Raw genomic sequence first — 27732 nt, 5'->3', positions numbered from 1 at the left:
AGTGGCGCAGCGGTCTAAGGCACTGCACCTGAGTGGCGCAGCGGTCTAAGGCACTGCACCTGAGTGGCGCAGCGGTCTAAGGCACTGCACCTGAGTGGCGCAGCGGTCTAAGGCACTGCACCTGAGTGGCGCAGCGGTCTAAGGCACTGCACCTGAGTGGCGCAGCGGTCTAAGGCACTGCACCTGAGTGGCGCAGCGGTCTAAGGCACTGCAGCAGCTACTCTTCCCGGGGTCCACACAAAACAGGAAACATGACACAATACAGAACATTAATAGACAAGAACAGCAAGGAGAGAAGTATGTTTTTTTGTTTTTTTTTAGCCTACATATCAATACCTACACACAAACTATTGAGGTCAAATAGGGGAGAGGCGTTGTGCCGCGAGGTGTTGCTTTATCTGTTTTGGAAACCAGGTTTGCTATTAATTTGAGCAATATGAGATGGAATGAAGTTCCATGCAATAATGGCCCTATATAATACTGCGCGCTTTCTTGTACTTGTTCTGGATTTGGGAACTGTGAAAAGACCCCTGGTGGCATGTCTGGTGGAGTATGTCAGATCTGTGTGTAAGTTGACTATGTGTGGTCCTTCTGTAGCTCAGTTGGTAGAGCATGGCGCTTGTAACGCCAGGGTAGTGGGTTCAATCCCCGGGACCACCCATACGTAGAATGTATGCACACATGACTGTAAGTCGCTTTGGATAAAAGTGTCTGCTAAATGGCATATATTATTATTATGCAAACAATTTGGGATTTTCAACACATTAATGTTTCTTACAAAATAATGGGCAATCTTCACTATTTTCAGTGGTAGTATATAACACACGCATATAACACACAGCATCTGTTCTCTCTCTCTCTCTCAAAATTCAATTCAAGGGCTTTATTGGCATAGGAAACATATGTTTACATTTCCATCGCAAGTGAAATAAACCAAAGTGAAATAAACAATAGAAAATTAACAGTGAACATTACAATCACAAAAGTTTAAAAGGAATAGAGACATTTCAAATGTCATAGTATGGCTATGCACAGTGTAAGTCTATGTACAGCCTCTCTCTCTGATATAGTTCATTGGTATGTATAAAAACATTGGCTCCCCTCCCCTCTGGATGTTAGCTCCTCCTCCCATCCTAGAGGACAGCTAGTTTGACCCAGGAGGAGGGGAAAATGGGAGGAGGAGAGGGAGGGAGAGTGAAGGAGGGATGGTAATAGCAGACGGAGCTTAAATTCAGTCCAGTCAGTGAGTAGTCTCTCAGAGGTAGCAGAGGAGAGAGAGACACACACGGAGCCTGGCAACTAATGGATTATTCTCAGACTGTTGTGAACTACACAGCAGCCAAATGCCATTAACCACAAGGCAAATTCAGTACTGACATATTGACACACATTTAACTACAGCCTATAACACCCTACAAGCTCTGAACACATTTAGATCACATAACATTTGAGACAGGCAGTTCTAACACTGGTCTCTTGATCTACATTAGCGTAAACAGACAAACTGATTCAATGATCCCTCACACAAACACAGAGACAATGGACATGCATGGACTTCACTGTTGAATCAAAGGGACAAAGATGTGAATTGTGGTGAGGATTTGGACACCTTTGTGAAACATCACTGAAGAGGATCACAAGCTAAAGTAAGTACAGTCCCTCACCTTTTAACTCACCTCAGCGTTTAGCTACCTTTCACTTTGTCTAGTAACGGAATCCTCAGATGTTACCGCAGCTGTCTGATTGTCTGAGCACGGCAGTTTACAACAATTAATATTCAGTAAGGGGTGTGTGTGTGTGTGTGTGTGTGTGTGTGTGTGTGTGTGTGTGTGTGTGTGTGTGTGTGTGTGTGTGTGTGTGTGTGTGTGTGTGTGTGTGTGTGTGTGTGTGTGTGTGTGTGTGTGTGTGTGTGTGTCATAAATAGACTTTGCATACTGACAGATAAAGAAGCTAGAGATTTTTTTTGTTGCATGGGCTGTGTCTGAATCCGCCACATCCACCTATGTCAGCCTTCCACATCTGTGGTGGAAGGTGGCCAATCTACAGCGCTGTTTGTCAGACCTTAAGACATCCCCAAAAATCTTCTCACAAAAACGCCTGTATTGTCCGAACGGTTGGCCTAAAAACGAACATTGTTTTCAAACAGACTTGTAGTTAAGTACAGAAAGGCCAGCACACTACCTGTATTGTCCGAATGGCAAGGTTGGCCTAAACCGAACATTGTTTTCAAACAGACTTGTAGTTAAGTACAAAAATGCCATAGCACACTACCTGTATTGTCAACGGTTGGCCTAAAAACGAACATTGTTTTCAAACAGACTTGTAGTTAAGTACAGAAAGGCCAGCACACTACCTGTATTGTCCGAACGGTTGGCCTAAAAACGAACATTGTTTTCAAACAGACTTGTAGTTAAGTACAGAAAGGCCAGCACACTACCTGTATTGTCCGAACGGTTGGCCTAAAAACGAACATTGTTTTCAAACAGACTTGTAGTTAAGTACAGAAAGGCCAGCACACTACCTGTATTGTCCGAACGGTTGGCCTAAAAACGAACATTGTTTTCAAACAGACTTGTAGTTAAGTACAGAAAGGCCAGCACACTACCTGTATTGTCCGAATGGTTGGCCTAAAAACGAACATTGTTTTCAAACAGACTTGTAGTTAAGTACAGAAAGGCCAGCACACTACCTGTATTGTCCGAACGGTTGGCCTAAAAACGAACATTGTTTTCAAACAGACTTGTAGTTAAGTACAGAAAGGCCAGCACACTACCTGTATTGTCCGAACGGTTGGCCTAAAAACGAACATTGTTTTCAAACAGACTTGTAGTTAAGTACAGAAAGGCCAGCACACTACCTGTATTGTCCGAACGGTTGGCCTAAAAACGAACATTGTTTTCAAACAGACTTGTAGTTAAGTACAGAAAGGCCAGCACACTACCTGTATTGTATATCACATTTGATGACATTGTTTGACCTGATGATACTCTGGATTGAAACGTTGTCATTAAGGAGGTTAAAAGTGGTACAAGGTGATATTTATATAATTTGTTTTACCTTTATTTAACCAGGCAAGTCAATTAAGAACAAATTCTTATTTACTATGACAGCCCAAGAACAGTGGGTTCAGGGGCAGAATGCCAGATTTTTACCTTGTCAGCTCGGGGATTTGATCTAGCAACCTTTCGGTTACTAGGCCAACGCTCTAACCACTAGGCAACCTGCCGCCCCAGCTATAAGGTGCTATGAGGTGGTATAAGGTGCTATAAGGTGGTATGAGGTGCTATAAGGTGGTATGAGGTGGGATAAGTTGGTATGAGGTGCTATACAGTGGTATAAGGATGTATAATGTGATATGAGGTGGTATAAGGTGGTATGGGGTGGTATAAGGTGGTATGGGGTGGTATAAGGTGGTATGTCTGTTTGTATAAGGTGGGGTGGTATAAGGTGGTATGAGGTGCTATAAGGTGGTATGGGGTGATATAAGGTGGTATAATGTTACCAAAGCTGTCTGTTTGTATAAGGTGGGGTGGTATGAGGTGCTATAAGGTGGTATGGGGTGGTATATGGTGGTATATGGTGGTATAATGTTACCGCAGCTGTCTGTTTGTATAAGGTGGGGTGGTATAAGGTGGTATGAGGTGCTATAAGGTGGTATGGGGTGGTATAAGGTGGTATAATGTTACCACAGTTGTCTGTTTGTATAAGGTGGGGTGGTATGAGGTGCTATAAGGTGATATATGGTGGTATATGGTGGTATAATGTTACCGCAGCTGTCTGTTTGTATAAGGTGGGGTGGTATAAGGTGGTATAATGTTACCACAGTTGTCTGTTTGTATAAGGTGGGGTGGTATGAGGTGCTATAAGGTGGTATGGGGTGGTATATGGTGGTATATGGTGGTATGGGAGACTGCTCACCGGCATCTGCAGGAAGCCTCTAATACCCAGAAGCGCTTTGCCGACAGACGCCGCCAACCTACGCCACTCTTTCACCCCGGACAGCTTGTGTGGCTCTTTACTAGAGGCATCCGGCTCCGCCTCCCCTGCAAAAAGTTCTGTCCTCCCTTCAAGAACCCATCACATCAACCCTGTCACGTACCGCCTCCAGTTACCCCATCAGTATAAAATCTCCTCGTCCTTCCATGTGTCTCTATTGAAACCGGCCACCTCCAGTCCTCTTCATCCTCCAGTCCTCTTCCTCCTCCAGTCCTCTTCATCCTCCAGTCCTCTTCATCTTCCAGTCCTCTTCATCCTCCAGTCCTCTTCATCCTCCAGTCCTCTTCATCCTCCAGTCCTCTTCATCCTCCAGTCCTCTTCATCCTCCAGTCTCAACCCACAGTGTGCCCCCACCGGTGGACATTGGAGGGGAACCTGCCTACGCCATTCAGGCCATCCTTGATTCCAAAAGCCTGAGAGACCGTATCCACGATCTAGTGGACTGGGAAGGATACGGGCCTGAAGACCGGTCCTGGGTCCCTGACTAGGACAACCTCGACCCAGAGATGATTCAGGCATTCCACCGTAACCGTTTGGACCGTCCCGCTCCCCGACCTCGGGAATGACCCCCAAACTGATCAACGCAGAATGACGGGTCAGTCCACGACCTTGTCGAACCAGCCTGTCAGACCTCGCCCCCAAGGTAGGCGGCTGCCTCTACTTCCCAGCCAGAATACTCCACACTCCGGTGGTCGACAGGAGGGGGGGGGGTGTACTGTAAGGTTCTGTATTTAATTTCTTAGTCAACCTTGTGTTCTGTTCATTGTGTTCTTGAACATAGCCCTGTTCATTGATTTCACCTGTGTTAGTTACTCACCTGATCTCATCAACTCCTTATTTAGCCAAGTTCATTCTGTTTGTGCCTTTATGAGGTATTGTTCGTTTCGACTCTACTAAGCCTTTTCCTAGCTCGTCTGTGATAACCAGCCTGTTTGCCTACCTGTGTATGACAATTACCTGCCTGTGACAACGATTCCTGCCTTCTGTGAAGGCGAAATAAACACCTGCCACGCTCTGCGCATTACAATATCACATCCGGCTGTGACTGGGAATCCCATAGGGCTGCGCACAATTGGCCCAGCATCGTCCGGGTTTGGCCGGGGTAGGCTGTCATTGTAAATAAGAATTTGTTCTTAATAACTAACTTGCCTAGTTAAATGAAGGTTAAATAAAAAATATAAAAACTAAGGTGGTATGAAGAGTATGTAGTGTGTGGACCTTGCTGTTCTTTTCATATACACCCCTTCACTCCAACCACTTCTCCCTACTTCCTTCCCCCTGCTGTAGGGACACTCAGAGAAAGGGCAGGACACGCGTGAGTAGGATGACCATGCACTGACAGAAAGGTGAGAGCCAAGAGAGGCAGGGAGAAGATATAGACTCACCTTGGTGTGTGTGTGTGTGTGTGTGTGTGTGTGTGTGTGTGTGTGTGTGTGTGTGTGTGTGTGTGTGTGTGCGTGCGTGCGTGCGTGCGTGCGTGCGTGCGTGCGTGCGTGCGTGCGTGTGATCTGCCACACTAACCAAACTCTTTTGATGTTGATTAATACATTTATGAAACCCGATAATTATCCAGATATACACTCATAAAGTATTAATAATAGACAGACGGAGACAAAATCTAAAATGGCTTTGATGGCTTTTCATATCGTTCATCTAATAAGGAAAATAATCTTGAAAATCTTCAATCATTACATTTTATATTTATGTTGATGACCAGCCTTATAAATGGATGCTTGTTATTAAGTAAGAAGGTAGTAAATTCTTTAGTAAGTAATTCTTAGTAATTCTTTATGTCAAACACCCAGATGATTCCTCTCATTTCCTTCTTGGCACACTCTACGGTATTGGTATGCATATTTTAATCAGAGGAAAAGAGAGATGTTCGAATTGCTTTCTTGTTTGTGCATATTGAGCTTCCATCAGGAAAACGAATGATCGTTTAGTATCAAAGGGTGTTTCATGTTCTGATGATTCAGTTATACTGAACAAAAATATAAACTCAGCATGCACCAATTTCAACGATTTTACTGAGTTACATTCATATAAGGAAATATAAGGAAATTCTTAAAACGACGTTGGTAGAGAAATGAACATTCTATTCTCTGGCAACAGCTCTGGTGGACATTTCTGCAGTCAGCATGCTTGTTGCACGCTCCTTCAAAACTTGAGAGGTCTGTGGAATTGTGTTGTGTGACACAACTGCACATTTTAAAGTGGTCTTTTATTGCCCCCAGCACAAGGTGCACCTGTGTAATGATCATGCTATTTATCTTTTTATGGCTGCAGGGGCGGTATTGAGTAGCGCCCAGATTAAACTGCCTGCCCCTCAGTCCCAGTTGCTAATATATGCATATTAGTATTACTATTGGATAGAAAACACTCTGAAGTTTCTAAAACTGAATGATGTCTGTGAGTATAACAGAACTCATATGGCAGACAAAAACCTGAGAAAAAATCCAACCAGGAAGTGGGAAATCTGAGGTTGGTCGATTTTCAACTCAGCCCCTATTGAAGTTACAGTGGGATATTGGTCATCTTGCACTTCCTAAGGTTTCCACTAGATGTCAACCGTCTTTAGAAACTTGTTTGAGGCTGTGAAGTGGGGCCGAATGAGTCAGAGGTCTGGCAGCAGTCACGCGCTGGTCACGCGCAATTCACATGAGAGGTATCTCCCGTTTTTTTGCTTTTCTGAAGACAAAGGAATTCTCCGGTTGGAATATTATTGAAGATTTATGTTAAAACATCCTAAAGATTGATTCCATACATTGTTTGACAAGTTTCTACAGTCTGTAACGGAACTTTTTGACATTTCGTCTGCAACTAGTGAACGTGCTTCGTGAGTTTTGATTTGTTTACCAAACGCGCTAACAAAAGTAAATGATGGAATGATGGACATAAATGATGGACATTATCAAACAAATCAAACATTTATTGTGGACCTGGGATTCCTGGGACTGCATTCTGATGAAGATCATCAAAGGTAAGTGAATATTTATCATGTTATTTCTGACTTCTGTTGACTCCAACATGGAGTGCTATAATCATATATTTTTTGTTCTCTGAGCGCTGTTCTCAGATTATAGCATGGTTTGATTTTCTGTAAAGCTTTTTTGAATGCTGACACAGCGGTTGCATTAAGGAGAAGTATATCTTTAATTCCATGTATAACACTTGTATTTTCATCAACATTTATGATGAGTATTTCTGTAAATTGTTGTAGCTCTCTGCAAATTCACCAGAGTTTTTGGAACTACTGAACATAACGCGCCCAAAGTTCATATAAATATGAACTTTTACCGAACAAAACATACATGTATTGTGTAACATGAAGTCCTATGAGTGTCATCTGATGAAGATCATCAATGGTTAGTGATTATTTTCATCTCTATTTGTGCTTTTTATGACTCTTCTCTTTGGCTGGAAAAATGGCTGTGTTTTTCTGTGGCTTGGCTCTGACGTAACATAATCGTTTTTGTTGTTCTTTCACTGTAATGCCTATTTGAAATTGGACACTTTGGTGGGATTAACAACAAGATTACCTTTAAAATGGTATAAGATATTTCTTTGCTTGAGGAATTTTAATTATGAGATTTCTGTTGTTTTGAATTTGGCACCCTGCACTTTCACTGGCTGTTGTCATATCGATCCCGTTAAAGGGATTGCAGCCCTAATAAGTTTTAATCAGCTTCTTGATATGCCACACCTGTCAAGTGGATGGATTATTTTGGGAAAGGAGGAAGTTTCACTAACAGGGATGTAAACAAATTTGTGCACAACATTTTAAAGAAATGTGTTTTTTTGTGCGTATGTGTCATGCAGGTGAATGAGGACCCAAAAGCGACTTGGCGAAAACAGAGTCTTTAATCCAGTAACGTAATTCTACAAACATAAGACAAAATTCCACTCGTAATGACGAGAACAGACTGGAGACTCGATCAAGAACTGCAGGTTGCCTCGGGAAGGCACTTGAACCTAGCAGACTCAGACACCTGCTCTCCACGCAGCATCTGAGGGAAACACGACACGACAGGGCGATACACAGACACAGCACGGTGAACAATAGACAAGGATCCGACAGGACAGGAACGGAAAACAAGGGAAGAAATAGGGACTCTAATCAGGGGAAAAGATAAGGAACAGGTGTGGGAAGACTAAATGATTGATTAGGGGAATAGGAACAGCTGGGAGCAGGAACGGAACGATAGAGAGAAGAGAGAGAGGAAGGGAGAGAGAAAAAGGGGAACGAACCTAAAAAGACCAGCAGGGGGAAAATGAACAGAGGGAAAAGCAAAATGACAAGACAATCTAAGACAAAACATGACAGTACCCCCCCACTCACCGAGCACCTCCTGGCGCACTCGAGGAGGAATCCTGGCGGCAACGGAGGAAATCATCAATGAGTGAAAGGTCCAGCACGTCCCGAGACGGAACCCAACTCCTCTCCTCAGGACCGTAACCCTCCCAATCCACTAAGTATTGGTGACCCCGTCCCGAGAACGCATGTCCATGATTCTACGTACCTTGTAAATAGGTGCGCTCTCGACAAGGACGGGAGGGGGGAGGGAAGACGAACGGGGGTGCGAAGAAAGGGCTTGACACAGGAGACATGGAAGACAGGATGGACGCGACGAAGATGTCGCGGAAGAAGCAGTCGCACAGCGACAGGATTGACGACCTGGGAGACACGGAACGGACCAATGAACCGCGGAGTCAACTTACGAGAAGCTGTCGTAAGAGGAAGGTTGCGAGTGGAAAGCCACACTCTCTGGCCGCAACAATACCTAGGACTCTTAATCCTGCGTTTATTGGCGGCTCACAGTCTGTGCCCTGTAACGGCAAAGTGCAGACCTCACCCTCCTCCAGGTGCGCTCACAACGTTGGACAAACGCTGAGCGGAGGGAACGCTGGACTCGGCAAGCTGGGAAGAGAACAGAGGAGGCTGGTAACCCAGACTACTCTGAAACGGAGATAACCCGGTAGCAGACGAAGGAAGCGAGTTGTGAGCGTATTCTGCCCAGGGGAGCTGTTCTGCCCAAGACGCAGGGTTTCTGAAAGAAAGGCTGCGTAGTATGCGACCAATCGTCTGATTGGCCCTCTCTGCTTGACCGTTAGACTGGGGATGAAACCCGGAAGAGAGACTGACGGACGCACCAATAAAACGACAGAACTCCCTCCAAAACTGTGACGTGAATTGCGGGCCTCTGTCTGAAACGGCGTCTAACGGGAGGCCATGAATTCTGAACACATTCTCGATGATGATTTGTGCCGTCTCCTTAGCGGAAGGAAGTTTAGCGAGGGGAATGAAATGTGCCGCCTTAGAGAACCTATCGACAACCGTAAGAATCACAGTCTTCCCGCAGACAAAGGCAGACCGGTAATGAAGTCTAGGGCGATGTGAGACCATGGTCGAGAAGGAATGGGGAGCGGTCTGAGACGACCGGCAGGAGGAGAGTTACCCGACTTAGTCTGCGCGCAGTCCGAACAAGCAGCCACGAAACGGCGCGTGTCACGCTCCTGAGTCGGCCACCAAAAGCGCTGGCGAATAGACGCAAGAGTGCCTCGAACACCGGGATGACCAGCTAACTTGGCAGAGTGAGCCCACTGAAGAACAGCCAGACGAGTGGAAACAGGAACGAAAAGGAGGTTACTAGGACAAGCGCGCGGCGACGCAGTGTGCGTGAGTGCTTGCTTAACCTGTCTTTCAATTCCCCAGACTGTCAACGCGACAACACGCCCATAAGGAAGAATCCCTCGGGATCAGTAGAAGCCACAGAAGAACTAAACAGACGGGATAAGGCATCAGGCTTGGTGTTTTTGCTACCCGGACGGTAAGAAATCACAAACTCGAAACGAGCGAAAAACAACGCCCAACGAGCTTGACGGGCATTAAGTCGTTTGGCAGAACGGATGTACTCAAGGTTCTTATGGTCTGTCCAAACGACAAAAGGAACGGTCGCCCCCTCCGACCACTGTCGCCATTCGCCTAGGGCTAAGCGGATGGCGAGCAGTTCGCGGTTACCCACATCATAGTTGCGTTCAGATGGCGACAGGCGATGAGAAAAATAAGCGCAAGGATGAACCTTATCGTCAGACTGGAAGCGCTGGGATAGAATGGCTCCCACGCCTACCTCTGAAGCGTCAACCTCGACAATGAATTGTCTAGTGACGTCAGGAGTAACGAGGATAGGAGCGGACGTAAAACGTTCTTTTAGAAGTTCAAAAGCTCCCTGGGCGGAACCGGACCACTTAAAACACGTCTTGACAGAAGTAAGAGCTGTGAGAGGGGCAGCAACTTGACCGAAATTACGAATGAAACGCCGATAGAAATTAGCGAAACCTAAAAAGCGCTGCAACTCGACACGTGACCTTGGAACGGGCCAATCACTGACAGCTTGGACCTTAGCGGAATCCATCTGAATGCCTTCAGCGGAAATAACGGAACCGAGAAAAGTAACGGAGGAGACATGAAAAGAGCACTTCTCAGCCTTCACGTAGAGACAATTCTCTAAAAGGCGCTGTAGAACACGTCGAACGTGCTGAACATGAATCTCGAGTGACGGTGAAAAAATCAGGATATCGTCAAGATAGACAAAAACAAAGATGTTCAGCATGTCTCTCAGAACATCATTAACTAATGCCTGAAAAACAGCTGGCGCATTGGCGAGACCAAACGGCAGAACCCGGTACTCAAAATGCCCTAACGGAGTGTTAAACGCCGTTTTCCACTCGTCCCCCTCTCTGATGCGCACGAGATGGTAAGCGTTACGAAGGTCCAACTTAGTAAAGCACCTGGCTCCCTGCAGAATCTCGAAGGCTGATGACATAAGGGGAAGCGGATAACGATTCTTAACCGTTATGTCATTCAGCCCTCGATATCCACGCAGGGGCGCAGAGTACCGTCCTTTTCTTAACAAAAGAACCCCGCCCCGGCCGGAGAGGAAGAAGGCACTATGGTACCGGCGTCAAGAGACACAGATAAATAATCCTCGAGAGCCTTACGTTCGGGAGCCGACAGAGAGTATAGTCTACCCCGAGGGGGAGTGGTCCCCGGAAGGAGATCAATACTACAATCATACGACCGGTGAGGAGGAAGGGAGTTGGCTCGGGACCGACTGAAGACCGTGCGCAGATCATGATATTCCTCCGGCACTCCTGTCAAATCGCCAGGTTCCTCCTGAGAAGTGGGGACAGAAGAAATGGGAGGGATGGCAGACATTAAACACTTCACATGACAAGAAACGTTCCAGGATAGGATAGAATTACTAGACCAATTAATAGAAGGATTATGACATACTAGCCAGGGATGACCCAAAACAACAGGTGTAAAAGGTGAACGAAAAATCAAAAAAGAAATAGTCTCACTGTGGTTACCAGATACTGTGAGAGTTAAAGGTAGTGTCTCAAATCTGATACTGGGAAGATGACTACCATCTAAGGCAAACATGGGCGTAGGCTTGTCTAACTGTCTGAAAGGAATGTCATGTTTCCGAGCCCATGCTTCGTCCATGAAACAACCCTCAGCCCCCGAGTCAATCAAGGCACTGCATGTAGCACCCGAACCGGTCCAGCGTAGATGGACCGACATAGTAGTACAGGATCTAGATGAAGAGACCTGAGTAGTAGCGCTCACCAGTAGCCCTCCGCTTACTGATGAGCTCTGGCCTTTTACTGGACATGAATTGACAAAATGTCCATCAAATCCGCAATAGAGGCACAGGCGGTTGGTGATCCTCCGTTCCCTCTCCTTAGTCGAGATGCGAATACCTCCCAGCTGCATGGGCTCAGTCTCTGAGCCAGAGGAGGGAGATGGTTGCGATGCGGAGCAGGGAAACACCGTAGACGCGAGCTCTCTTCCACGAGCTTGGTGACGAAGATCTACCCGTCGTTCTATGCGGATGGCGAGAGCAATCAAAGAGTCCACACTGGAGGGAACCTCCCGAGAGAGAATCTCATCTTTGACCACTGCGTGGAGTCCCTCCAGAAAACGAGCGAGCAGCGCCGGCTCGTTCCAGTCACTAGAGGCAGCAAGAGTGCGAAACTCTATAGAGTAATCCGTTATGGATAGATCACCTTGGCATAGGGAAGCCAGGGCCCTAGAAGCCTCCCTACCAAAAACTGAACGGTCAAAAACCCGAATCATCTCCTCTTTAAAGTTCTGGTAATTGTTTGAACAATCAGCCCTTGCCTCCCAGATAGCTGTGCCCCACTCTCGAGCCCGGCCAGTAAGGAGTGAAATGACGTAAGCAACCCGAGCTCTCTCGCTAGAGTATGTGTTGGGTTGGAGAGAGAACACAATATCACACTGGGTGAGAAAGGAGCGGCACTCCGTGGGCTGCCCGGAGTAGCAAGGTGGGTTATTAACCCTAGGTTCCGGAGGCTCGGCAGGCCAGGAAGTAACAGGTGGCACGAGACAAAGACTCTGGAACTGTCCAGAGAGGTCGGAAACCTGAGCGGACAGGTTCTCCACGGCATGGCGAGCAGCAGACAATTCCTGCTCGTGTCTGCCGAGCATGGCTCCTTGGATCTCGACGGCAGTGTTACGAACGTCTGTAGTCGCTGGGTCCATTTGTCCGGTCGGATCCTTCTGTCATGCAGGTGAATGAGGACCCAAAAGCGACTTGGCGAAAACAGAGTCTTTAATCCAGTAACGTAATTCTACAAACATAAGACAAAATTCCACTCGTAATGACGAGAACAGACTGGAGACTCGATCAAGAACTGCAGGTTGCCTCGGGAAGGCACTTGAACCTAGCAGACTCAGACACCTGCTCTCCACGCAGCATCTGAGGGAAACACGACACGACAGGGCGATACACAGACACAGCACGGTGAACAATAGACAAGGATCCGACAGGACAGGAACGGAAAACAAGGGAAGAAATAGGGACTCTAATCAGGGGAAAAGATAAGGAACAGGTGTGGGAAGACTAAATGATTGATTAGGGGAATAGGAACAGCTGGGAGCAGGAACGGAACGATAGAGAGAAGAGAGAGAGGAAGGGAGAGAGAAAAAGGGGAACGAACCTAAAAAGACCAGCAGGGGGAAAATGAACAGAGGGAAAAGCAAAATGACAAGACAATCTAAGACAAAACATGACAGTATGAAACATTTCTGAGATCTTTTATTTCATCTCATGAAACACTTTACAACTTGTATTTATATTTTTGTTCAGTATACATTTGGAACTTGTGTGGATATGATCCCCACAAAATCTGATAGTTTTATTTTTCCAGAATCACCTTTATCAGAATCCTATTGTACTACTTTTATCTTATTGGAAATAAAAAGTAATCATATTGGATGTTATACGAATCATGCAGTCCTATAGGATTTTTTTTGTCACCTTTATCAGAATCCTATTGGAATCCTATTATTGGACTACTTTTTTCTCTATTGGAAATCAAAAGTAACCGATTGGATCTATATTTATTAAACTTTTTAAAAACTTGACAAAACATGCACATACAGGTTGAAGACGGAAGTTTACATGCACTTTTGTTGGAGTCATTAAAACTCGTTTTTCAACCACACCACAAATGTTTTTGTTAACAAACTATAGTTTTGGCAAGTCGGTTAGGACATCTACTTTGTGCATGACACAAGTAATTTTTCCAACAATTGTCTACAGACAGATTATTTCACTTATAATTCCAGTGGGTCAGAAGTTTACATACACTAAGTTGACTGTACCTTTAAACATCTTGGAAAATTCCAGAAAATTATGTCATGGCATTAGAAGCTTCTGATAGCCTAATTGACATAATTTGAGTCAATTGGAGGTGTACCTGTGGATGTATTTCAAGGCCTATCTTCAAACTCAGTGCCTCTTTGCTTGACATTATGGGAAAATCAAAATAAATCAGTCAAGACTTCAGAAAAACAATTGTAGACCTCCACAAGTCTGGTTCATCATTGGGAGCAATTTCCAAATGCCTGAAGGTACCATGTTCATCTGTACAAACAATAGTACGCAAGTATAAACATCATGGGACCACGCAGCCATCATACCGCTCAGGAAGGAGACGCGTTCTGTCTCCTAGAGATGAGTGTTCTTTGGTGAGAAAAGTGCAAGTCAATCAGAGAACAACAGCAAAGGACCTTGTGAAGATGCTGAAGGAAACAGGTACAAAAGTATCTATATCCACAGTAAAATGAGTCCAATATCGACATAACCTGAAAGGCCACTCACCAAGGAAGAAGCCACTGCTCCAAGCCCACCATGAAAAAGCCAGACTACGGTTACAACTGCACATTGTGTGACGACCCTCCCACTCTGACACAGCCTCTGCGTCCCAAATTGACACAGCCTCTGCGTCCCAAATTGACACAGCCTCTGCGTCCCACAGAGTGGGAGGGTCGTCACAAGTGGGACAAAGATCGTACTTTTTGGAGAAATGTCCTCTGGTCTGATGAAACAAAAATAGAACTGTTTGGCCATAATGACCATCATTATGTTTGGAGGAAAAGGGGGAGGCTTGCAAGCCGAAGAACACCATCCCAACCGTGAATCACGGGGGGTGACAGCATCATGTCGTGGGAGTGCTTTGCTGCAGGAGGGACTGGTGCACTTCACAAAATAGATGGCATCATGAGGCAGGAACATTATGTGGACATAATGAAGCAACAGCTTAAGACATCAGTCAGGAAGTTAAAGCTTGGTCGCGAATGGGTCTTCCAAATGGACAATGACCCCAAGCAAACTTCCAAAGTTGTGGCAAAATGGCTTAAGGACAACAAAGTCAATATATTGGAGTGACCATCACAAAGCCCTGATCTCAATCCTATAAAGAATATGTGAGCAGAATGGAAAAAGCGTGTGCGAGCAAGGAGGCCTACAAACCTGACTCAGTTACCAGCTCTATCAGGAAGAATGGGCCAAAATCCACATAACTTATTGTGGGAAGCTTGCGGAAGGCTACCCAAAAGCTTCACCCAAGTTAAACAATTTAAAGGCAATGCTACCAAATACTAATTGAGTGTACGTAAACTTTTGACCCACTGGGAATGTGATGAAAGAAATAAAAGCTGAAATAAATCTAATTTCACATTCTTACAATAAAGTGGTGATCCTAACTGACCTAAGACCGGGAATTTATACAATGAGTAAATGTCAGGAATTGTGAAAACTGAGTTCAAATGTCTTTGGCTAAGGTGTATGTAAACTTCCGTCCGACTTCAACTGTACAAACAACAACATACAGACACACACAAACATCCACAGCATTGTACCCAGACTCACCTGCTCTTAACCCCATCTCACGCGCTGCCTCAAGCTGACCTGTTCACCTTGTCCGGGACCTGCTGTTTTCGACTCTCTCTCTCTGCTGGTCATCTATGAACGTTTGAACATGTTCAAGGCCTTCATGGCCATGTACTCTTAGAGCCTGGTTCCTCTCTAAGTTTCCCCTGTCCCCTTTCTAGGGAGTTTTTCTTAGCCACCGTGCTTCTACATCTGCATTGCTTGTTGTTTGGAGTTTCAGGTTGGGTTTCTGTATAGCACTTGTGACGTGTGCTGAGGTAAAAAGGGCTTAATGAATACATTTGATTGATTGAACCCAACTAGGTCCGGCTCCAGGCATAAGAGACATAAACGGTCGCCTAGGGCCCCACGCTATTAAGACCCCCCCCCCTCCAGTTAGAATAATAGAATAAACAAGGTGCAAATAAGAAATTTGTGCATCAACAATTTCTCTATTGTTATGTCAGTCACTGACAGTCAGCGAACAATGTTTTTTATTTGTAAATTAGTCTAGCCAGCTGTCTACAGTTAATCATGATACTCACTTAGTAATCATGGTCTAATACTGCCCGGTTACACAGGGGATGTGCCCAGGGGCCCTGAACTCCATGGGGCCCTCATTGATTTTATTAGTCACTCTCATTAAGATATCATTAACATGGCATAAGTCATTGGCAAACTGTGTAGAATTGCAGGAAATGTAGATTAAAACGTATATTTTCTCTTCACCAACCAAATCTTGCTTAGGGCCCCCAAAAGACTGGAACCGGCCCTAAACCCAACAACCCCCTTGGCCTTGATGGTCTATTGTGTAAATACAAAGATGTGTGCAAGTCGAACGGTGCCAAGTTGAACGGTGCCAACCGAACGGTGCCAACCGAACGGTGCTAAGTCGAACGGTGCCAACCGAACGGTGCCAAGTCGAACGGTGGCAACCGAACGGTGCCAAGTCGAACGGTGCCAAGTCGAACGGTGCCAAGTCGAACGGTGCCAAGTCGAACGGTGCCAAGTCGAACGGTGCCAACCGAGCGGTGCCAACCGAACGGTGCCAAGTCGAACGGTGCCAAGTCGAACGGTGGCAACCGAACGGTGCCAAGTCGAACGGTGGCAACCGAACGGTGCCAACCTGAATTGACCATGACTCAAGGAGAGAACCCTCAATGCAAATCAATCAGCTACACAACTGTGTGTAATGCGGGTCGGTGAGTAATGGCTGTATCAGTGTGTGCAATGAGGTGTTGTCGGCCCTATTAACATTTAATAGGTTGTTTTGGCAAGGTATGCTATTGTGGGACAAAGATTTCACCTGTATTGTTGCATGTCTTTAATCGTGCTATAAAGGCTGAACTGCTGAAAGGGGAGTTATAGAGAGATTGAGTGGACAGATTGATGATGTGGGAGCTACAGGATACTTCAGGAGATCAAGAAAAGCCAGCTTCTGGATTTGACTTTCACAGTATAGGCTGCATAGAGAGTGTTTTGGACATGCTGCCCTCCGCAAACCGATAATGATTAATATGGACTGAAAGTTCATTTGACTTTCAAATCGACTGGACAAGGTCACAAAAAGGCAATACAACTCCTAAGTGAGTAGTCGGGGTTCTGATAGTTTGTGGTGTGGGAGAGTTGAAGTGTAGGTGGACAGCTAGAGGGCAACACCAGTCTATAATGGTAATGTTCTGTTCCCATGTGTTCCAGAACAGAATACTGATCAGAGGTTCTAGAAGTGCACGGCACCCACAGTGTGTGTCAGCGACTGAATCATCCTGGCTCAGCTGAATAATGTGTTACCGATTGGTATGTAAGTAAAGTATTTGACAATATGGAACGAGCTGAGCAGTGTAGCATACAGCCGACTGCTCCACTTTAACACTGCTTGCTTAGTTGGTTCCCAGTACAACATGTCGTAGGACAGAAAGCTCACACACAAAAGGTTGAGCCATGCATTTTTTCCAGGGAGGCAGGCAGATAGCTCTGTTGTTGCATTTGTTGTGTGTGTGTGTGTGTGTGTGTGTGTGTGTGTGTGTGTGTGTGTGTGTGTGTGTGTGTGTGTGTGTGTGTGTGTGTGTGTGTGTGTGTGTGTGTGTGTGTGTGTGTGTGTGTGTGTGTGTGTGTGTGTGTGTGTGTTCTTAACTGACTTGCCTAGTTACAGTTTTTCTCAGTCGCTTTGGTGCATTTTCCACATCATCCCTAACATGTGCAAAATAATAAGTGCATTTCTCAGAACAATTTGTACAAACTGCAAAATACAATTAGATATGTTTCTAAAGCTAGTCAGTCACTAAAAATCCTTAGTACATCTCTCAAAAGTAAATATTTGTGCCAATGATCATGTCAGTGTCATCAGAATGATAAGTCATTGAGTCATTGTTCACGAACAAGGTCGTCAAAATGTTTAGGCATGTTGTCAATGTAACTGTGTACTTTGACAGTATTACCTGATGTAAACTTAGGCTACAGTTTGGATGACAGTTACTGTATTGAAAATGCATAAGGCTGCACTTCTATGGCATATATCAATTTCAACAGTACTATTTACTTATTACTGTATGTGGGTTATTGATTGAAAGAGACTGGACAACCCAAGGGGCACAAAGGAAAACTATTCTAAATTAGAAAGAAACACAGGAAACCACCCCTAAGGCACAACTTTGCCCGCAGCACTGTTGTGCTGTCTCTACACATCCAGACGGTCCTGTCTGTCGGCCCACATATTCTCATCCACATCACACCGGATATTTTCCCTTCCAATGCAACGTGGAAAGAATCTTTTGGAATGCCTTATCCATCCTCTGCAGGCGTCTACTGTGATGTCCTCACATGCTGCATCCATTGCAGCCAGCAGGGTCATCTGTGTGTGTGGCTGACGATCGTACACCTTCCGCCTCCATGCTGAAAAGAACTCCTCAATTGGGTTAAGGAATGGTGAATAAGGTGGGAGGAATTCTATGAGCATCCTCGGGTGGGTCACAAACCATTGCCTTATGATGTTTGATCGATGGAAACTCACATTATCACAAATGACCACATACTTTGGCAAATCCTCTCTAAACAGACCCCTCTCATCATCAGGGATGAGAGCCCTGTAGAGAGTCTCTAAAAAGTTGAGTAGATGCTGGGTGTTGTATGGCCCTATAAGGGGGATATGGGTTAGGACACCATGCTCCGAAATAGCAGCACACATGGTGATATTTCCTCCCCGTTGGCCTGGCATATCCACAGTAGCTCTGTGACCAATGATATTCCGACCCCGTCTTTGGTCAGGTTGAAGCCGGCCTCATCCACGTATACAAAGTTGTGAGAGGGTTCACTTGATTCCAACTCCATTATACGCTATATCCCAGAACACACAGTTGAATTTGTTTTGGTAAGGAAGAGTGACATAAAATGTACATATATTGCATGTTCCTTCCACAGCAATGGAAATGTGTGCAGTTTATGCTTACTGTACTATGTATCACTATAAAATGTTGCTGTAAAGTAGTTACATAGATATATGTTTTACCTGTACATACTGGTACCGTAGCTCCTTAACTCTGTCCTCATTCCTTTGGAATGGTACACGGTAAAGCTGTTTCATACTCATCTGGTTTCTATGCAGCACCCTGTCGATGGTTGAGATGCTAACCGTATGGATGTTTTCAAAGACATTGTTGTCTTCTATAATGGTCCTTTGTATTTCCCTGAGTCTCATGGCATTGTTTGCTCGGACCATGGTGTAAATAGCCTCGTCCTCTGGCGTCCTCTGCCACCGGTTTGAGGTAATCTTGCAGTCCTATGTGGGGAAAAATGCAGTGATGCATCGCACACTTTCACATAGACAAAAACTATGCAAACACACATTTTACTGTAAAACATACAGGTGGGTGCATGTAAGGTGCAGTATGTATCTGTATAGAGTATATTTCTGTCTGCTGTGAAATACTACTGGACTACTGTAATATGAAGCATTGTAGGAAGTATACAGTACTGCTTATATACAGTAACAGTGCACTGTACATTGGTGGACATACCTGTTCTCTCTTCGAAACGTTTGAACTATTGAGGACACGGTTGATCTCACAATATTCAGCTGCACCCTTCGACCCGCCTCAGCCATTGTAAGGCCATGATTGACAACATGGTCTACAATAGTGGCCCTTATGTCATCAGATATGCGCCTATGTCCTCTTCTGCCTCTTCCTCTGTTTTGCCTTCCACCACCTTGGCTGTTGACCCTGTTCGTTTCCTGGTCCATCCATTATTGGAAAATTGCAACTCTGTGTTGTGGTCTGTCTATATATGCTTGTCAATTGATTCTTCATGAGATGCACCTTTGAGCAATTTAGACAACTGGTTGATTGTTGGTTGAACTTAACACTTTACATTCCTTCATGAGTAAGGGTCAATTTCACCTGCACGATTCATCAATGCACATTTTTGTACAAAAGGTCTAATAGAAATGTGTAAAACTATGCTTGACAGTTTATGACAAATAGTTCCAACAATTTTGCATGTAATGGCTTATGCAAGGAACTAATGCCTAGATGTTTTGAGGGGTAAGACTATTCAACAGAGAACCATCTACTATATTTTGATCAACATGACATGAGCAATTGATAATGTGGAAAAAAGCTGACACTTGTACATTATCAATTGCAATTTGTTCAAAGGAATAAAAAATTGCTTTAATGATGTGCACAAGTGACTAGATGATTTGGAATTTGTACAAGTAGTATCAAGAATTGCACTGCGACTGAGAAAAACTGTAAATAAAGGCAAGAAAATAAAATATTTCTTATTGGACCATCATGGTTATATGGTTACTTTGACAATGTAAGTGTCAAAAAGAAGAAGAGAAAGATAAAAAGTTGGAAAGACAGACAGACAGACGGACAGACGGACGGACGGACGGACGGGCGGGCGGACGGACGGACGGGCGGACGGGCGGGCGGGCGGGCGGGCGGGGCGGGCGGGCGGACGGACGGACAGACGGACAGACGGACAGACGGACGGACAGACGGACGGACAGACGGACAGACGGACAGACGGACATGGACATGGACATGGACATGGACATGGACATGGACATGGACAGAGAGTGAGATGGAGACAGAGATGGTCAGGCAGGGAACACAGAGAGAGAGGTTTGAAAGTTCTTCCATTTGGCAGACAATATTTAAAAATATATGTTTTTAGCTCTGAAGTTGAACCAACTGTTTTTATGAATGTACAGTATAACTCTGTCTAATTAGTGCTACCTGCTCGCTCTGCCAACCAAACTCAAACCCACTGCTCTTCTCTGTGTGTCTGCGTCTTTTTCCACACGTGTGTGCCTGCGTGCATGCGTATGTGAGTGTGTGAAAAGGCGACATTCACATTTCGCACATTTCACATTCACAGTCTCACAGCACATTTGGCACATGTCTCATTGAGCCTGGTCTGACAGATGGACAGATGGAACATGTGTCAGAGAGAGGGAGAGAAAGACAGAATATTCCTTTGGAACTTTTGTGAGAGTAATGTTTACTTCACTTTTGCTTGTTATCTATTTCACTTGCTATGGCAATGTAAACATATATTTCCCATGAAAATAAAGCCCTTTGAAATGAAATTGAATTGAACTGACAGAGAGCGAGAGAGAGAGAGATAAAGAGAGAGAGGCATAGAGAGGAAAACAGAGAGGAGGAGATGGTGAAAGTTGTAACCGATCCCTACAATGTTTTCTCCAGCACTGTAACTACCTGTTTGGAGTCAGGGTAAATCCCTAAGGCAGTAAAAACATTTCTATAAGCTTCTGTAAGATAGAGGGAGAGGGGGAGAAAAAGAGGGAGAGGAGAGGGGGACAGAGAGGCATGTATGGAGGTGTGAAGGGGGACAGGAAAACGGATGGTTCCAGAAGGAAAGCAGGAGGCAGGGATCAGGTTTATTTGTTTTAATCAGAGTAAAAGCTGCAGCCGTTATGTCAATATCAAATCATTTCTGGGTAACAATTAAATACCTTACTGTAATAGATTTCCTTTTAAACGGCCAAAAATAGCTATTTTTGTTGTTTCAAAAAAATGATTCTCAAGCAAGAATTTTGCTAGGACTGTCTGGGAGTGGTCTGACTGGGGAGGGGAAAATGGAAAACTAGCTGTTATTGGCAGAGAGGTTTGGAACTCTCTTTGTTATTGGTCTATTAACCAATTTACCTCAAGGTGATGTAACCATGGAAAGCAGAAACTCCCGCCCATGAGAACCTGCTGATTAGAAGTTCCTGTGTAGATTTGTATTTTCAACCAGCAACTATCAAGAAATAACACCGATACATTTTTTCACACCTTTACAGTGTTAGTTACATATTGTACAATATGATTTAAAAAACTGAATTTGGACTTTACTGGGCCTTTAAGGTAAAGAAAGGCTCTGAGGGGAGTGTGTGGCTGGGCTACAGACCATCTCACAAAATATGACGGAACTATTTCTAGTTCGAACACAAGGTTGTAAATGGGAGTGTTTTCTGCCAGTGAGATTTGCAGATATTGGGCTTTATGACTCCCACCTCTCTAATAACTCTATACATCAAATAATCAATGTGAAAAATGACTGATGTAAAGTGGTGTGTGTGTGTGTGTGTGTGTGTGCGTGCGTGCGCGCGTGCGTGCGTGTGCGCGTGCGTGTGTGTGTGCGGTGCAGCTCTTCACCACATCATTCATCAGTGAAAATCATGCTTATCGTGCATTTTGTGTAACATAGAGGCAGGGTTGCACGGGGAAATGATTTTTATTTTATTATCTGAGAACAATATGACCCAAATAGCCTCCTCTTCCTTATATAACGTCTTATATAGATCTATTTTACAAATGTGCCTTGTATAATGCAATATAAAATAACATGATCAACAGTGTCAAAAGCTTTAGACAGGTCCATTGTAGTGTCTGAAGCATTGACAAGATCATTAATAACTCCAGTGGTTTCTGTACTAGTGCTCTGCCCAGGCCTAAAACCTGACCGGTTTACATTCAGAATACATTTCTCAGATTAAAAATGTATACATTTACCAAGGCTGCACCCTCGACAACCATTTACCACTGTGATTACTATTATTTGACCCTGCTGGTCATTTATGAACATTTGAACATCTTGGCCATGTTATAATCTGTTATAATCTCCACCCGGCACAGCTGGAAGAGGATTGGCCACCCCTCATAGCCTGGTTCCTCTATAGGTTTCTTCCTAGGTTCCTGCCTTTCTTGGGAGAGTTTCCTAGCCACCGTGCTTCTACACCTGCATTGCTTGCTGTTTGGGGTTTTCGGCTGGGTTTCTGTACTTTGAGATATCAGCTGATGTAAGAAGGGCTTTTATAAATAAATAGATTTGATTCGTTTCAAGAAGGCAGCCTTGAAATGGAGCGATAATTATGAAGATCCCTACTATGCCCACTCTTATGGTGCGGCAGCACAAGAGATGATTTCCATACTTCTGGAATATTTCCTGAGAACAATGTTCAACTAAAAATGTGGGTTATTGAGCCAACAATGATGGGAGCTGCACACTGAAGCAGACCAAATCAAATCAAATTAAATAAAATGTTATTGGTCACATACACATGGTTAGCAGATGTTATTGCGAGTGTAGTGAAGTGTTTATAATTCTAGATCTGAAAGTGCAGCAGTATCTAACAGGTCATATCTAACAATTCCACAACAAAACCTAATATATAACAATTCCACAACAAAACATAATAGACACAGTCGAGTAAAGGAATGGGATGAGAATATATAAGTATAAAATATATGGATGAGCAGTGACAGAGCGGCTAAGATGCAATAGATAGTGAAGAACAGATAGTGAAGGATACAGTATACAGTATATACAGTGAGGGAAAAAAGTATTTGATCTCCTGCTGATTTTGTACATTTGCCCACTGACAAAGAAATGATCAGTCTATCATTTTAATGGTAGGTTTATTTGAACAGTGAGAGACAGAATAACGACCAAAAAATCCAGAAAAACACATGTCAAAAATGTTATAAATTGATTTGCATTTTAATGAGGGAAATAAGTATTTGACCCCTCTGCAAAAGATGACTTAGTACTTGGTGGCAAAACCTTTGTTGGCAATCACAAAGGTCAGACGTTTCTTGTAGTTGGCCACCAGGTTTGCACACATCTCAGGAGGGATTTTGTCCCACTCCTCTTTGCAGATCCTCTCCAAGTCATTGAGGTTTCGAGGCTGACGTTTGGCAACTCGAACCTTCAGCTCCCTCCACAGATTTTCTTTGGGATTAAGGTCTGGAGACTGGCTAGGCCACTCCAGGACCTTAATGTGCTTCTTCTTGAGCCACTCCTTTGTTGCCTTGGCCGTGTGTTTTGGGTCATTGTCATGCTGGAATACCCATCCACGACCCATTTTCAATGCCCTGGCTGAGGGAAGGTGGTTATCACCCAAGATTTGACGGTACATGGCCCCGTCCATCGTCCCTTTGATGCGGTGAAGTTGTCCTGTCCCCTTAGCAGAAAAACACCCCCAAAGCATTATGTTTCCACCTCCATGTTTGACAGTGGGGATGGTGTTCTTGGGGTCATAGGCAGCATTCCTCCTCCTCCATTTAGCATCTCCTGGCTTCCAGACATAGCCTACAAGTCTAATAAATCCATTTAATATAGCCTACACTTTCACAATAAATCCATTATTTATTTTAGACAGGTCTAAAGAAGTCTGATTTGAAGAAAATGTATTCTATTTCAGAAGAAAATAATAGCATACTATGAGTTGTCCTTATGTTAGGCCCTGATGTGGCTATGCCAAATGGCTGTGGGCTACACTGTTGCTCCTTTGCACCCCAGTATCTCTACTTGCACATTCATCTTCTGCACATCAATCACTCCCGTGTTTAATTGGTATATTGTAATTACTTCGCCACCGTGGCCTATTTATTGCCTTACCTCCCTTATCTTACCTCATTTGCACACACTTTATATATACTTTTATTCTACTGTATAATTGACTGTATGTTTATTCCATGTGTAACTCTGTGTTGTTGTATGTGTCGAACTGCTTTGCTTTATTCTTGGCCAGGTCGCAATGAGAACTTGTTCTCAACTTGCCTACCTGGTTAAATAAAGATGAAATAAAAAACACTAGTTCATTTAGCGGACAATGCATTGTTTCTTATGCTGGGCATCATTCACAAGTGATAATATATAATTCCCAAGTGGCTAATATTTTCACCCATCAGACTATTCTTGAAATAATCTTGTCTTTACATGTACTAAATAATACGTGTCATGCACCTGTATAGGGTATGCCCGGCGGGAAACAGGAGTTGCCTTATGATCGCTTATGATTCTAGATGAAATATAAAACAGGGGCCACTGGGGTCTGAGGCTCAGACATAGGCAGGCCAAGAGATTCCCTGATGAGAGAGAGAGAGAGAGAGAGAGAGAGAGAGAGAGAGAGAGAGAGAGAGAGAGAGAGAGAGAGAGAGAGAGAGAGAGAGAGAGAGAGAGAGAGAGAGGTAGAGACAGAGAGAGGTAGAGACAGAGAGAGAGAGTAGAGACAGAGAGAGAGAGAGAGAGAGAGAGAGAGAGAGAGAGAGAGAGAGAGAGAGAGAGAGAGAGAGAGAGAGAGAGAGAGAGAGAGCACACAAAATATATATAAACATCAGTGCCACAGGTAACTTCTACAAAGCTGTGAAAAGGGACAAGGCAAGAAGGGCCTTCTTCACCATCAAAAGGAACATAAAATTATAATTATCAATTGTGATCTGGCTACAAATACTAGAATCAGTTATAGAACCCATTGCCCTTCATGGTTGTGAGGTCTGGGGTCCGCTCACCAACCAAGAATTCACGAAATGGGACACCCACATCCGTGTACAACGTAAAACACCAAATAATGCATGCAGAGGAGAATTAGGCCGATATCCGCTAATTATCAAAATAGTTTTTGGCCCTAAACAGAGAGTACACTGTTTCAGAATACCTGACTACTATGACTGACCTAAAATTAAGGAAAGCTTTGATTATGTAGAGACAAAGTGAGCATAGCCTGATATTGATAGAGGCTGCCGTAGGCAGACCTGGCTCTCAAGAGAAGACATGCTATGTGCAGACTGAGGTGGAAAATGAGGTGGAAACTGAGCTGCACTTCCTAACCTCCTGCCAAATGTATGACGATAATAGATACACATATTTCCCTCAGATTACACAGACCCACAAAGAAAAACAAATCCAATTTTGATAAACTCCAATATCTACTGGGTGAAATACCATGGTGTGCCATCACAGCAGCAAGACTTGCGAATGAGTATTTCTCTCTGTAATAAAGCCTTTGTGTGGGTAAAAACGGATTCTGATTGGCTGAGCCTGGCTCTCCATTGGGTCGGCCTGACTCCCAAATGGGTGGGCCTAATTGCCTTCCTCAGAGTACCAAGACAAAGCCAAACGGAGAAGGGGACAACTGGCTACTGTGTCAGTGGTTGACAGCATTGTGAAGTTCCTCTCTGACATTAAAAACACGTGTTTGTACAACCCAGAAGTAAGACTTGAGGCTTCAGGGCTGCCTACTGCGGTGACAGACCATGGCTTTAAGTTTACATCCACCATGGTGCACATAACCCTCAATCTTCTCAATCCTCCAAACAAATGACTCCAGGCCAAAGCAACAGATCTTGACACTGGAGTCAAAGTGGTCCGCAATGTGGTCTAATGCGTCGATAAGCTGAGGTGTGACAGCGATTTCGAAGCCATTTGGGCACAGTGCCAGTGGCACTGACTCAAAGAAATGATGACATTATGTAAGTACAAATCTCCAACAATATGTGGTGGACAGTACAGTAGGCCAGCAGGACAGAGGAGTGTAAAAGCATGTTGGATGCTGTTGTTGGTGAAATGTCAGAACGATTCAGCAAATGCAACAGTCAATTGGTGGAGGCCCTGTGTGCCCTTAACCCAGAGAGCAATGACTTTCTAGATGTGAAAAAGGTAAAAACCACTGCTGGATCTAAGTGAAACAGACTTGATTGAAGCTGAGTTCAATGTCACTCACTAGTTTTTGCAGACTTAAATCGCCCGCTACAGCTCCAACGAGGATAAATGGATCCCACTTGATATCCTGCAACGATTCTCTGGGCCTCTCTCTTAATCTTCCTAATTTTCCACTTTGACAAACTTGTTCAGTCAGCACAAAAGAAGAATGCTACACCCGAGGAAATCTAAACTAATCCAACTGGCATTTGAGGGTGATCATACAAGATGTTTAGGGAGAATGGAATAACTGATTACTCAGGAAGTTCCAAAGAGCACTAAGGAGGCTGCAACTCTTCTGAAAAAGTAAGAAACAATCTAGCTGGTGGAGTTTTGTCAAAATGTTGGTGGTATAGCCAGTGGCGGCATTTCATTAGAAATCTAGGCTATGGAATTGCAAAAGGACTTTTCAACCGCCTTGTTTTAATGTGTAGGGCGCTGTCCATGTCGCTGATAGAGTGCAGTATCATTCCAATGCAAGAAGGCTGGCATTGCTTCATTGATTATGTGGGTCAAATTTAATTGACATACTGTAAGTGTATTGTGCCATATCACAACGTGTTGCTGAACTCATGACCGGCATGATTTTCCATGATTGAAGCGAGCTTATAGGCCTATTTGTTTGGCAAAGCAGCTGTGCAGGCTGTATCTCACTATAGTAGGCTGTAAACTGTAGCCTGCATCTCATTGTAGTAGGCTGTAGGCTGTATCTCACTGTAGTAGGCTGTAGGCTGCATCTCACTGCAGTAGGATGTAGACTGTAGACTGCATCTCACTGTAGTAGGCTGTAGGTTGCATCTCACTGTAGTAGGCTGTAGGCTGCATCTCACTGTAGTAGGCTGTAGGCTGCATCTCACTGTAGTAGGCTGAAGGCTGCATCTCACTGCAGTAGGCTTTAAGCTGTATCTCACTGTAGTAGGCTGAAGGCTGCATCTCACTGTCGTAGGCTGTATCTCACTGTAGTAGGCTGTAGGCTGCATCTCACTGCAGTAGGATGTAGACTGTAGACTGCATCTCACTGTAGTAGGATGTAGGTTGCATCTCACTGTAGTAGGCTGTAGGCTGCATCTCACTGTAGTAGGCTGTAGGCTGCATCTCACTGTAGTAGGCTGAAGGCTGCATCTCACTGCAGTAGGCTTTAAGCTGTATCTCACTGTAGTAGGCTGTAGGCTGTATCTCACTGTAGTAGGCTGTATCTCACTGTAGTAGGCTGTAGGCTGTATCTCACTGTAGTAGGCTGTAGGCTGTATCTCACTGTAGTAGTCTGTGGGCTGTATCTCACTGTAGTAGGCTGTATCTCACTGTAGTAGGCTGTAGGCTGTGCCTCACTGTAGTAGGCTGTGGGCTGTATCTCACTGTAGTAGGCTGTGGGCTGTAGGCTGTAGGCTGTGTCTCACTGTAGTAGGCTGTATCTCACTGTAGTAGGCTGTATCTCACTGTAGTAGGCTGTATCTCACTGTAGTAGGCTGTAGGCTATATCTCACTGTAGTAGTCTGTGGGCTGT

At 44.5% G+C, this 27732-nt stretch overlaps 1 protein-coding gene across 1 annotated transcript in view; it reads left to right on the top strand.

Annotated features, from left to right (window-relative positions):
• The first annotated feature begins 1255 nt into the window (after positions 1-1255).
• The window catches only part of LOC124032304 (vasopressin V2 receptor-like), a 69778-nt gene continuing 43301 nt past the window's right edge, over positions 1256-27732 (top strand). The window contains 1 exon segment of the mRNA XM_046344595.1: positions 1256-1646. The gene's annotated coding sequence lies outside the window, so the exon portion shown is untranslated.

The sequence above is a fragment of the Oncorhynchus gorbuscha genome, linkage group LG03 (genome assembly GCF_021184085.1).
Source record: "Oncorhynchus gorbuscha isolate QuinsamMale2020 ecotype Even-year linkage group LG03, OgorEven_v1.0, whole genome shotgun sequence".
Classification (NCBI taxonomy): domain Eukaryota; kingdom Metazoa; phylum Chordata; class Actinopteri; order Salmoniformes; family Salmonidae; genus Oncorhynchus; species Oncorhynchus gorbuscha.
Note: the sequence above shows the minus strand (reverse complement) of the source record. Positions and strands in the feature narration are given on the sequence as shown.